Source organism: Anomaloglossus baeobatrachus, chromosome 4, assembly GCF_048569485.1.
Source record: "Anomaloglossus baeobatrachus isolate aAnoBae1 chromosome 4, aAnoBae1.hap1, whole genome shotgun sequence".
Classification (NCBI taxonomy): Eukaryota; Metazoa; Chordata; class Amphibia; order Anura; family Aromobatidae; genus Anomaloglossus; species Anomaloglossus baeobatrachus.
Genome location: NC_134356.1, coordinates 439,078,373 through 439,091,009, shown reverse-complemented (window position 1 = coordinate 439,091,009; position 12,637 = coordinate 439,078,373). Strand labels below are relative to the sequence as shown.

The following is a 12,637-nucleotide window of genomic DNA, read 5'->3' as shown; positions in this document are numbered from 1 at the left end:
ATCTTTGTGTCCAGTCTGTTTCTAGACGGCTGCCAAAGTGAGGCCCTTTATCTTGGGAAACAAGGCTACGTGTCATAGCCTTGCCAATGAATAATAACAGTTGTCCAGATCCAATTAGGTGAAAGACGCTAAGCGTTCTCCGTCCATGCAGCGCTAACATGAGAAGTAACTCCTTCCACTAGAAAGCACCTTCTGAATCGTAAAAGGCTCATGGGAATCTTAATATAGTAGCAGAGCTATGAGAAGTATGTGAGTGACATACACGGTGCATGTATAGGTTATCATGTGTCTGAATAGTACGCGTAGAATCAGCAGATGTGTAGAGCACAGGACCTGCAGATTGCATTTAGGAAGTGGACAGGTCTTAATGAGCAGTAGGGCTCACGCCCAAATTACAGCTTTGTTCTGTACAAACTGTAATAGGGCTACCACAAAGCTACACGGGGCCTGTGTGTGCCTCCAATTTCATACAAAGGCATACACAAGAGAATATATTCATGTGTTCTCATAGAGTCTTTTCATCCATGAGCTAAGCTCTTAAATGGGTTGCCATCACAGAACAACCCCTTATCAACAGCCCCAAAATAAAAAAAAATATTTACTTTCCGGTGTTGCACCGTGGCCCACACTCAGTCCCTCACCCGTCTTATATAAATATTATTATGTGACCGATGCAGCTAATCAGTGGAAACTGATCAGCTACAGCTTTCATATTTTTTTTTCAAGAGGAAGGATCACTGTTCTTCCTCTCTGACAAAAATGTGACTGTTGAAGCCCAGGAGTATGTAACAATTATAATAGACAGATCCAACTTTATTTGTGATCATACTTGTAGTTTAGAGTTGCACATGTTGAAAAAAAGACATAGTATTTGACCGTTCTTGTGTAGTTGAAATACAATCCATTGCAATTACAAAAGTATGATCATTGTGTACATTTAGATCAGGCCTTTAATGTTTCATAGTTTTAAGGTTGCGAGAAGATAAAGCTTTAATCTGGAGAATTAATTTTCACTGTTTATTACCAGCTTCACTAAAGTTGAAGGACATACCATATTATGAGTCTGAAATTGTGGGAGCTATTAATGAGTTACAATCTATTGAAAGCACGTTTAACCACTTAGTGCCATATATCACACTTATTTCTATAATGCCTTCTTCAGACGTCCATATAAAACACATACATGAAAACCTGTACAAGTGGCATCAGTGGTTTCAATCCATGTGTCATCCGTGTGTTATCAGTGTGCCATTGGTGTGCCATCAATGTGTCATTCATGTATCATCAATGTGTCATCCGTGTGTCGTCAGTGTGTCACCACTGTGCTATCACTGTACTATCAGTGTGTCATCAGTGGATCATCAGTGTGTGTATCATGCGTATGTCATCAGTGTGTCATCCATGTGCCATTAGTGTGCCATCAGTGAGCCATCAGTGTGTCATCTGTGTATCATCAGTGTGTCACCAGTGTGCTATCAGTGTACTATCAGTGTGTCATCAATGTATCATCAGCATGTGTATCATCCATGTGTCACCAGTGTGCCATTGGTGTACCATCAATATATTATCCGTGTGTCATCCGTGTGTCATCAGTGTGTCATCAGTGTGCCATCAGGGTGTCATCCATGTGTCATCCGTGTGTCATCCGTGTACCATCAGTGTGTGTATCATCAGTGTGTCACCAGTATGCTATTAGTGTACTATCCTTGTGTCATTCGTGTGTCATCCGTGTGTCATCCGTGTGTCATTTTAGCTGTAATAGATTGCAAACACCATGTCACATTTGAAGCACTCCTGACCTGACAAAACAGCAGAAACCCCAACAAGATACCCCATTTTAGAAATTACACATCTCATGGAATTTATCTAGGCATATAGTGAGCATTTTTCACCCTCAGGCGATTCACAGAATTGTATAACATTGGGCTCAGTAAACTAAAATTTCCCAATTTTTCCAATACAATGTTGCTTTAGCCCCCAGTTTTTAATTATCAAAAGGGGTAATAGAAGAAAACAATTATTTGTTACACAATTTCTCCTGAGTTTAGCAATACATCATATGTGGTTGAAAACTACTTTTGAGGCACAGTGCAAAGCTGGGAAGGGAAAAAGCACTATATTGCAGTGCAGAGTTTGCTATAGTGGTTTGAGGGTGCCATATCACATTAGCAGAGTATTTGAAATGCCAGAAAAGCCTAACCCCTCCATAAGTGACCCCATTTTACAAACTACACCCCTCAATGAAATCATCTAGGGATGTGTGACGCCCCTGAACTAGTCAGGGTATCACAGGGTACTGCACTCCTATCTCTTTAGGTGCAGAGCTCAACCCCCCCATGTTTCTGCGATCCTAACCTTTGGTATTGCTCCATCAGCATTCAAATCCTAACCACACCTCACACCACACCCTGTCAGGCACACCAGTGGGTGGTCTGGCTGGAACAGGACCACCCGCCTAGAGGTCAGGCAGACTGGTGGGTGGGGCTGAGTCAGAACAGTGAGAGCTCCCAGAGTGAGAGGAGCTAGGCGTAGCAGCTCCCTGGAACAGTGGAACAGTGGTAGCCCTCAGAGTGAGGAGCTAGAGGGAGTTGGAGCTCCCTGGGAGACTTTGGCTAGGTCGCAGATGGTGGTCTGGGACCGGAGGAGTCGGAGACCCGGTCGCAGGGTATTAGAAAGGGGTGCCAGACTTAGTTTGGGAGAACGGTCGGCACCGGAAAATCTAGTAACCGAACCGGTACCGAGCACGGCGGGGTACTGGACCCTAGATCAGGGAGTAGCTTCACACAACCTGATAATTAACCTGTAGAGGATAGTGTCTTTATGAACTTTCCCCAAGAGTTCAGCGATCGAAGGCATCAACACAACGAGGGGGATAGGGCTTTCCAGCTTATGCGGCCCACTGAAATCCCAAATGACAGCCATCGAGAGCACAGCTCCTCCATTCAATTATAGGGAGCAGGACCCCGACAGCTTCAGGCCAAGGGGTCACTCAGAACATCTAAATTCTAGTGTATGGAGGCAGGTTACAGACCATCAGCAATACATACGGGAGCGGACTCCCGAACGAGCTCCCCTGAAGAGGCAGTGGCACCCAGAGACTTGGTTTACTCCTGTGTCAGAGTTTGCTTTATGGTCGCACCAACATCAACCCGGCCTAAGTGAGTATGCTGCCGTACCCTGAATCCAACCTGCACTACGCTCCCCTACACTCCCCCATCCAGAGTCCCGGGGTCTCCCCTACCCATGGAGGGCTACCTCGCTACATCTCCCCCGGGAACTCCCATCGGCAGCGGTGGTACTCCCCTTACCTCGAACCACGGTTGGCGTCATGAACATTAATCCCCTGTAAATAGCCCCCTTTCATTTTCAGGTGACCCCGGGCCCCCGTGTCCGGAGACCCTAGAGGCCACGGCAACCCCGGATCCGAGCAGTCCGGCTGCTGCAGGGACAGATGCAGTGAGCATGTTGTTGACACCACATGTGCCTCACAGAATTTTATATCATTGGGTGGTGATAAGGACTAATTAAATTGTTGCACCTAAAATGTTTTTAGCCCCAAGTTTTTATAATCGCTAATAGGAAAAAGGTGGACCACACAGTTTGTTTTGCAATTTCTACTGAGTGCGCAAATATCCTACATACAATTAGGAGCTACTTTTCAGGCACAGTGGAAGGCTCAGAAAGGAATGAGCACCATATTATACAGCAGATTTTGTGATTATGGTTTGTGGGTGGCATGTCACATTGCCAGAACCCCCCATAAGTGACCACATTTTACAAATTACACCTCTCAATTAATTCATCTTGGGGTGCAGTGATCATATTGACACAAGAGGTATGTCACATAATTTTATATCATTGGGCAGTGAAAAAAGTAATTTACATTTTTACCACAAAAATTTAGTTTTAGACCCAGATTTTACTTTTTCACATGGGAAAATAAGTAACAGCGGCACCAAAATGTGTCACACAATTTCTGCTGAGTGTGGCAATACCCCATATGATGGCTGTACAGTACTGATTAGCCACACGGCGAGACTTGCGATGGAGGAAAGGAGCGCTATTTGACCCTTTGAGCATATATTTCTCTAGAATAATTTGCAAACTTCATATAAAGAGCCTCAAAGTGCCAGAAGAGCAGAATACTCCTTCTAGGGTCCCCATTTTGGAAATGATGCCCATCTATGAATTTATTCACAGGTGTAGTGACTATTTTGACTTCATAGGTGTTTTCCAGAAACAAGCAGTAATGGATGTTGCTGAGTGAAAATTGCAAATCTGCCATTGTAGTGCCCGTACATTGTAATGCCCATAGATTGTGCCCAGCTCATGCTTCTGGAGTCATGCACCTGGTAAATTAAGTGGGCTTTCTCACTACAGAAATGCGAAACATGTGGACACTAGACATGGTTTAGGCTCATTGTGGAGCTCAGAAGGGAGGGGGGCATTTGGATTTGGATTTCCTGGATTACTTTTTGGGGGAAGCCATGGCTCTTGTCCAAAGCCTTTATGTTACCAGTAACGTGGAAGACCTCTATTTTTTCGATGACAGAACGAAGTGGAGGCTTGTTTTTTTTGTGTGAAATGAGTTGAAGCTTTTATTATTTTAGTTGACATTTTAAATCATATTTCTTTTATGCTCTTTCCTGAGCACTTTCTTTGGGGTTTACAAATAAATTTCCAAATGACGTGATTCAGATGACACCCCCAAGGGATCCATTCACTATATTGAGGCAGCAGAGTTACTCTGAACCCCTTCTGGCCTCTGTTCAGCGGTGTCCATCTTTTCAGAAGTGCACAAACATGTGGCCGACCACACTTTTATGAACGCTTAAAAAGCCGGACACTGCTGAATTATAGGCCAGAGAGAGTCCAAAGTGTCTCTATCTTCCTCATTATAGTGAATTAGCATGCAGCTGCATAGAAATACATGCAGCTGCGCGCTTCTGTCCGGAGAGCGGCAGGCCGTGCCTTGTGATGTGACTCGATTCTCGCACGAGTCACTTGCAAGTGTGACACAGGACAGAATGCCTATAAAGGCCACTTTACACACAGAGATAAATCTTTGGCAGATCTGTGGTTGCAGTGAAATCATGGACATATTGTTCCATTTGTACACAGCCACAAACCTGGCACTGATTTCCACAATTTCACTGCAACCACAGATCTGCCGCAGATTTATCTCTGTGTGTGACAGGGCCTTTAGACCATAGCATGGTCTAACAAGCCACTGTAGCATGGTAATTGGAGGTCATAATTTGACCTCGAGTTGCCATGGCAACGATTGGGACCACGTGATCATGAAGTGGGGGTCCTGATGAGGTCTCTCCCAGCCTTCTATATGCTGCAGTCATTATTGAACGCAACATTTAGGCAACTGGACAGTCAGGGGCAGAGTGGGCACCGGCCCTGGCTCTGACAGCCGGAGAACGGATATCACTTAGGCTATGTTCACACTAGAAAAATGATTTTTCTTAAGAAAATTTCTTAAGAAATTTCTTAAGAGTGAAGGATTAGTGCACCTGCGTTAAAAAACGCACCAAAAACGCACCTGAATTTTTGCCGTTTTTGGTGCGTTTTTACCGCTGGTTGTTCCCTGCGTTATTGTGCCAATTATCTATGGCAAATAACGCAGTTAGCTGCAGAAAAGAAGTGACATGCTCATTCTTTTTCTTAACAAAATCTACTGAAAGAATTTTCTTAAGAAAAAAACGCAGTGTGCGCACAGCTAATTTTTTTTGCCATAGGTTTTGCTGGGGAATGTCTGCAGAAAGGTTACAAGAATTTCTCAAGAAATTTCTGCAGCAAAAACGGACCAAAAACGCAGGTAAAAAACGCAGTGTGTGAACATAGTGAATAAAGCTGAGCTCCCAGCGGTGATCACATATGTACAGTTACTGTGCTCGCACAATCACGAGAATGTACTGATACATCTATTTGTGTGAACACACTGCAAAATAGGACGTAGTGGTAAGTCCTATATGGAGAAGGGGTTAAATTGATCTTGTTTAATTGGTTTATTGCAACAAGCTGAAAATTTGTAGATTTTGCTAATAAACCAAATTTGCAATAAGTTTGAATCATTTTGATTCAAAATATATTTTGCGGTACATATTTTTCTGAAATGAAAAGACAAAAGAAACAAACAAACTAAATAAATAAATAAATATAACAGTTTGACGTGTGTTAATCTGCAGGTGGCAGGACGGGGTCACATCTGACATTTAGCTCCAGATCACCTCCCGATACATAATAACTTATCCTGTCACCTAGCACATTCCTACAACTATTCCCCCCCCCCCCCCCCCCCACCCCCCGTCTCCATAACACCAGCTTTTCTCATCTCTTGTCCAGCAACCTCGATGTCTGATGTAATGTGGGGTTCATCTGGAAATCATTCCAAGGAAAAAAAGAACTATCCCACGTCATGAGCTATTTGTTGAAAAAGTCTGCCACTGATCAGACACAAGAAGAATAGAAGAGACGCAAGAGCTATTCATTGCTCTACTTATTACTAATTCCACCATATTCGGAAATAGTGTATATTTGTATATATTTATAGGCTGTTCTTTCTACTTCATTCGTTCCCCCTCAGTGGGGTAACCTCAGTCCACATCTCCTACTAAGATGTATGAATGGCATTTACTTGTAACTCCTATATTAGACAAAGCGCAGAGCCAACAGCTCTTCTGAGTCTATCATGTTTGACTCGGTCACCTTTGACATACTCACTAGCTGGCTCCCAATGCCTGAATACTCTTGTATTCAGTCCGTGGTGTGTCTGCAGTGTTAATCTGAAATGTTGGCATTTTTGCCTGTGCAAAGCTTTTTTCCCTGTAATGCACTGTGGTCTACATACTATAAACAATATAGAGTTTACTTTATCTCCCAAAATACCAATGTAGTGCAACCAAATAGCTAGTTTAAAGGGCACCTGTCTCCAGATTTGGCGACTATAAGCTGCGGCCACCACCAGTGAGCTCTTATACACAGCATTCCAGAATACTGTATATAAGAGCCCAGGCCACGCTGTATAATGTAAAGAACACTTTTATAATATTCACCTAGGGGATGGTCCAGTCCGATGGGTGTCGCTGCTCTCCAACTCGGCGCCTGCTCTCTCCGGTCTGCTACCTCCTCTCTGCAGCGATTGCCGTCCTTCTTCTTCTGAGGCCTGTGTGCATGACGTGTTGTCCGTCATCCGCACTAGCCGGCACTGTGGTCCTGCGCAGGCGCACTTTGATCTGCTCTGCTCAGGGCAGATCTAAGTATTGTAGTGCGCATGTGCGGATGGTCTTTAACCTTCCCTCACGTCTGCGCATTACAGTTCTTTGCTCTGCCCTAAGCAGGTCAGATCAAAGTGCGCCTGCGCAGGACCGCAATGTTGGCCTGTGTGGATGACGTAGACGCGTCATCCACTCTGGGCTGGGAAGAAGGAAGATGGAGGAGGCTTCGTACCAGAGAGTAGCAACACCCATTGGACCAGACCGCCCCCTAGGTGAGTATTATAAAAGTGTTCTTTACGTTATACAGAGCGGCCTGGGCTCTTATATACAGTATTCTGGAATGCTGTATATAAGAGCTCAGTGGTGGTGGCCGCAGCTAATAGTTGCCAAATCTGGTGACAGGTTCCCTTTCTGGGGAATCTATCATGATGATCAACCCCCAAACCCGCTTACATGATCAATTAGCTTTTTGAAAAATAATTCAATTTGTGCCTTTACTTATAAAATATGCCATTCCATAATACAAATCCACATTTTAATCCATATGCAACCCCCTCATCTGATATATTTTCTGTTTCACTCTAGTATAATTGTCATTAATGAGGTTTCTGAATATTTAAAGTGAGCTTGCAGGCAGGAAAAGTGGAACCATAAACTACTAAAAAGTGACAAAGATGATCCTAATAGGATATAGTACAGTTTTATTCATTTACATGTACTACTATATTAAAGGGGTTTTCCATATTAAGAAAAGCAGACCCCAAATGCTTTTATATACATAACATTAGAATCAGAACAGGTAGGTACTCACCATCCTCGGGGTCAAGCACTAACTCTCATCGCTCCTCTCTGTGTTTTGGCTACAACAGTGATGTCATATCAACAGCTCATATGCTATTCTATATTCAACAGCCAATCACTAAGCTCAGCGGCTCATGCTGTCTACATCAGGAGAGCCACTGAGCTCAGTGATTGCCTGCAGCGGTGATGTGAGTTGTCAATGTTATGCAACCAAAATACTGAGGCTGGAGTAGTAGTGGGCACAAGTGCTGGACCCGGGAATGGTGAGCACTTGCTCTGTTTGTTATGTTACGTATATCAAAGCTATAGGGGGCTCTTTTTTTTTTTTTTTCTTTAACCCCTTCACGACCATGGACGGATCTTTCCGTCATGGATCGTGTCCCGGTAAGCCCCGCCCCCTGCCGCGGGCAGGCGGCGTGGATCGGCACACATATCAGCTGTTTTCAACAGCTGACATGTGTGCCTACATGTTCCGAGTGGAATCGCATTCCACCCGGAACATTAACCCCTTAGATCTCGCTGCTAAAGTCTGGCAGCGAGATCTATATACGCGCGGCCATGTTTTTTTACTTACCGCCGCCCCCTCCGGACGTCACGTGAGTGATCACGTGACGTTCGGTGGTTGCCATCGTAGAACAGGGTCATGTGATGATGCCTGCTGCTATGAAGTTTCACTTTCATTCTTCCTCGGCACGGAGCCGAGGAAAAAAGAAAGTGACTATTTCTGCTGTTTACAGCTGTATAGCTGTGATCAGCAGATAGCGATCAGCAATCGGATTGCTGATCGCTATAGCCCCCTAGGGGGACTAGTAAAATAAAATAAAAAAAGTAAAAAAAAATTTTTAAAAAATTTAAAAAAAAAACAAAAAACCTAAAAGTTCAAATCACCCTCCTTTCCCCCCATTGAAAATTAAAGGGTTAAAAAATAAATAAATATACACATATTTGGTATCGCCGCGTTCAGAAATGCCCGATCTATCAAAATATAAAATCAATTAATCTGATTGGTAAACGGCGTAGTGGCAAAAAAATTCCAAACGCCAAAATTACGTTTTTTGGTCGCCGCAAGTTTTACGCAAAATGCAATAACAGGCGATCAAAACTTAGCATCTGCGCAAAAATGCTACCATTAGAAACATCAGCTCGAGACGCAAAAAATAAGCCATCACTGAGCCATAGATCCCAAAAAATAAGAGCGCTACGTGTTTTGGAAAATGGCGCAAAACGTGCGCCACTTTTATTGGACAAACTTGTGAATTTTTTTTAACCCCTTAGATACAAGTAAATCTATACATGTTTGGTGTCTACAAACTCGCACCGACCTCAGGCATCATACCTACACATCAGTTTTAACATATAGTGAACACCGTGAATAAAACATCCCAAAAACTATTGTGCCATCACACTTTTTTTGCAATTTTTCCACACTTGGAATTTTTTTGCTGCTTTCCAGTACACCATATGGTAAAACTTATGGTTTCATTTAAAAGTACAACTTGTCCCGCAAAAAACAAGCCCTCATATGGCAAGATTGACGGAAAAATAAAAAAGTTACGGCTCTCGGAAGAAGGGGAGCAAAAAACAAAAACGCAAAAACGGAAAGTGCCCCGGGGCTGAAGGGGTTAAAGTGGAAAACCCTTTTAAGCCTTATTGTAGCTTAGCATTAGTGATGTGAATGGGAATGTCCAACCTGTAGATAGTTCACAGATCGGACACTGTTTTTAGTAAGATATCATTCATGTTTTAAAATACAGGTAAATTACAAAATTGTGGGGGTTTTTTGCCATGATACTACAGTAAATCTCTGTCCCCTGGAGGAAGGTCAGGTAGGCTTGTCTGAGGATAAGCCTTGCCTGTACTGCTCTGTGGTGAGACCGTACTACTTTATTGCGCCTACCGTGAAAAAGGACTGTGTTTTCTCAATTGAATGTTTTGGCTGAAAAGCTATTTACATTATGTTGAAAGTTTATGCAAGAAAATAACTATTAACCTGTTTGACAAGGAAACTCGTACCTGTGTGGACCTCAGCAGCTACCAAACAGCTCAATCCCCCACAACTGGTGTTTGAATGTGGGCCAGAGTCCCAAAAAGCACAGGTGATTACAGTTTAAAGACCCAAAGTCCTGGGTAAAGGCAGCTACAGTATTCCAAACACAGTCTGAAGGCATGGAGGAGCTTGGTAAGCAATTGCAAGCAGTCATGTGAGGCGAAAAGTACTGGAGGCCTTGCAGAAAATGACTGCAGGATAATCTTGAGACTTTCTGGACTGTCTTTGAGAGGGTGGCAGACAAGGAGAAACTGCCCCCAAAGCAATGGGCAGAGGTCTTAACTCCATACTTTACTGCAGAGCCATAGAAAACATACTACAACCTTGTCCTGCAGGATGCCAAGGAAGGAGTACAGCAAGCTGAAAGTGAATATTATAGCACGTTTGCACGTAACCCTGGCAATCAGGGTGTAACGGGTGCACCTTTGATGCTACCAAAGGGACAAACCTCCTCGTCCCAGATGTTTGACATGATACATCTGGTGCAATAGTGCCTGCAACAGAAGACCTGTTCTCTGGAAGAGATGATGGAAAGAGTGGTAGTGGACTGATATATCCACTCACTACCTAAGTCTATGCAAAGCTGGGTTGCCCAAGATCTCCAGAATGCAGATGGCCTCATGAGCAATCTTGGAGAACTCCCTGAACATCCAATGGAGCCTGGGGTCACCTTTCTGGGATTTCCAAAAGAAGTGGCCCAAGACCATGTCTGCTGGGTGCCCAAAGAATCAGGAGGGGTCAAAGCCTGGCTACATTGTATATTGTGTACCATTGTATGTTGGAGGTGTCGTGCCCCAGGTCACATATCAGTCTATTGTCCATTTGTCTTAGAACCAATGGACTGCTCCGTAGGCCGACACTTCTTATTTTTTGCACATCGCACATGCAGTGCCATACCTCAAATTGGTGAGGGGCCTCAGTTGCCGTGTCATGGTGAATGGTGTGACTGTAACTGGAATCCTGGACTCAAGAAGTTTGGTGATCCTGGTAAAGGTTACACTTCCGCATCTGTTAGTCCCTGGGTAGTGATTGGGGGTGAGGTGTATCAATGGAGATGCCAAGAAATATCACAGGGCCTAGGTTATGTACAGACTGTGGCTCTGTGTCCCACAAAGTAGGAGTGGTGAAAGACTTATTGCATGCTATAATTGTCAGATGTGACTTTTCGTTATAACACCCAGTAGTCCAGTATGCTGCCAGGAGTCTGCCCTGGCAACAAGGTAACAAGGGAGGATTGGGAAGCATCCTCTGTACCCAATATCCCTGACCTGGAGGACTCTCAAGACAACTTTGAGACTGCCCAGCTCAGGCACTTAACGATGAAAAGTACTCTGGAAATTGTAATTATGTTGAATAGTGTTCCCCAGGAGCCAATAGTCGTTTTCCACAATTGGCCAAGCATAATGATCTGTTGTGCCGATGGACGAAAGTGAAGGGCCAGGTAAAATAGCGCCTCCTCAAGGCCCAAGAGGATAAATCCATGAAGTATAATCATTTGGAGTGAATTTAGGCCTTACCTAAAAGCAGGGACATTACGAGGTGGTGGGAAAGTTGGGAGAGGTCAGCTATAAAGTACACCAATAAGGGAAAATGTATAATTATGCATGAGCCTTTTTTTTGGCCAATTTAAAGCTCTACAGGTTTCCTGAGGTCAACTGGGAGTTTCAGACGAGGCAATATAGAACTGGCTCTCTCTAGGCTCTGAGGGGTAGGCTAGGTTTAAATCCTAGCACTACTAGTGGTGATTAGGTGCACCTGGATAGCTATGGCTAGAATTAGGCCATGTGTTCACTGGTCAGTCATCTGGAGGAAGCTGAGAAAAGTGGAGTGTGTTGAGCTGAATGATAAGCATTGTCTGTATTGGTCTATGGATGAGACTGTGCTACTTTATAGTGCCTACCCTGTGAAAAGACTGTGTTTTTTTGTTATTGATTGTTTTGGCTGAAAAGCTGTTTACGTTATGTTGCAAGTTTATACAAGAAAATGAACTTTAACCTGTTTGACATGGAACTCGTACCTGTGCAGACCTCAGCGGCTACCGAAGAGCTTGAACCTTCACAATTGGTGTTTGAATGTGGTCAGATGTCCCAAAGAGCACAGGTGATTACAGTTTAGAGACTGAATGTCAAGGGTAAAAGCAGCTACAGTATTGCAAACAAAGCCTAAAAGCATGGAGGGTTTTATGGTATGCAAAATAGGTTTATTGATAACTGCAAAAAGTGAACCCTGACAGATGCAACACCAACGTTTCGGCTTGCGCCTTTCTCAAGGTAGTTGCACGGGTCACATTGGACAACCATGGCTGAGACAGGACAGGTGCTTCACACTTTGCAGATCAAGAAATCAAGGTATTGGTGAGATGATTCAGAACGATGGTGAAGAGAAGGAGAACGCCTGTAGAAGATGAGCAGCGAGACTTGCAGCAGTGACCACCTCAGCCACTGCCACATTGCTTCTGCAAGTCTCCCTGGTTATCCTTCTCTCCATCATCGTTCTGAATCATCTTCTCACCAATACCTTGATTTCTTGAACTGCAAAGTGTGAAGCACCTGTCCTGTCTAAG

The 12,637-nt window shown here is 43.9% G+C and overlaps 1 protein-coding gene across 1 annotated transcript in view; it reads right to left on the bottom strand.

Moving 5' to 3' along the window:
• Positions 1-12,637, bottom strand: part of DAPK2 (death associated protein kinase 2) — a 63,260-nt gene that overhangs the window by 41,387 nt on the left and 9,236 nt on the right. The gene's annotated exons all lie outside the window — the stretch shown is intronic.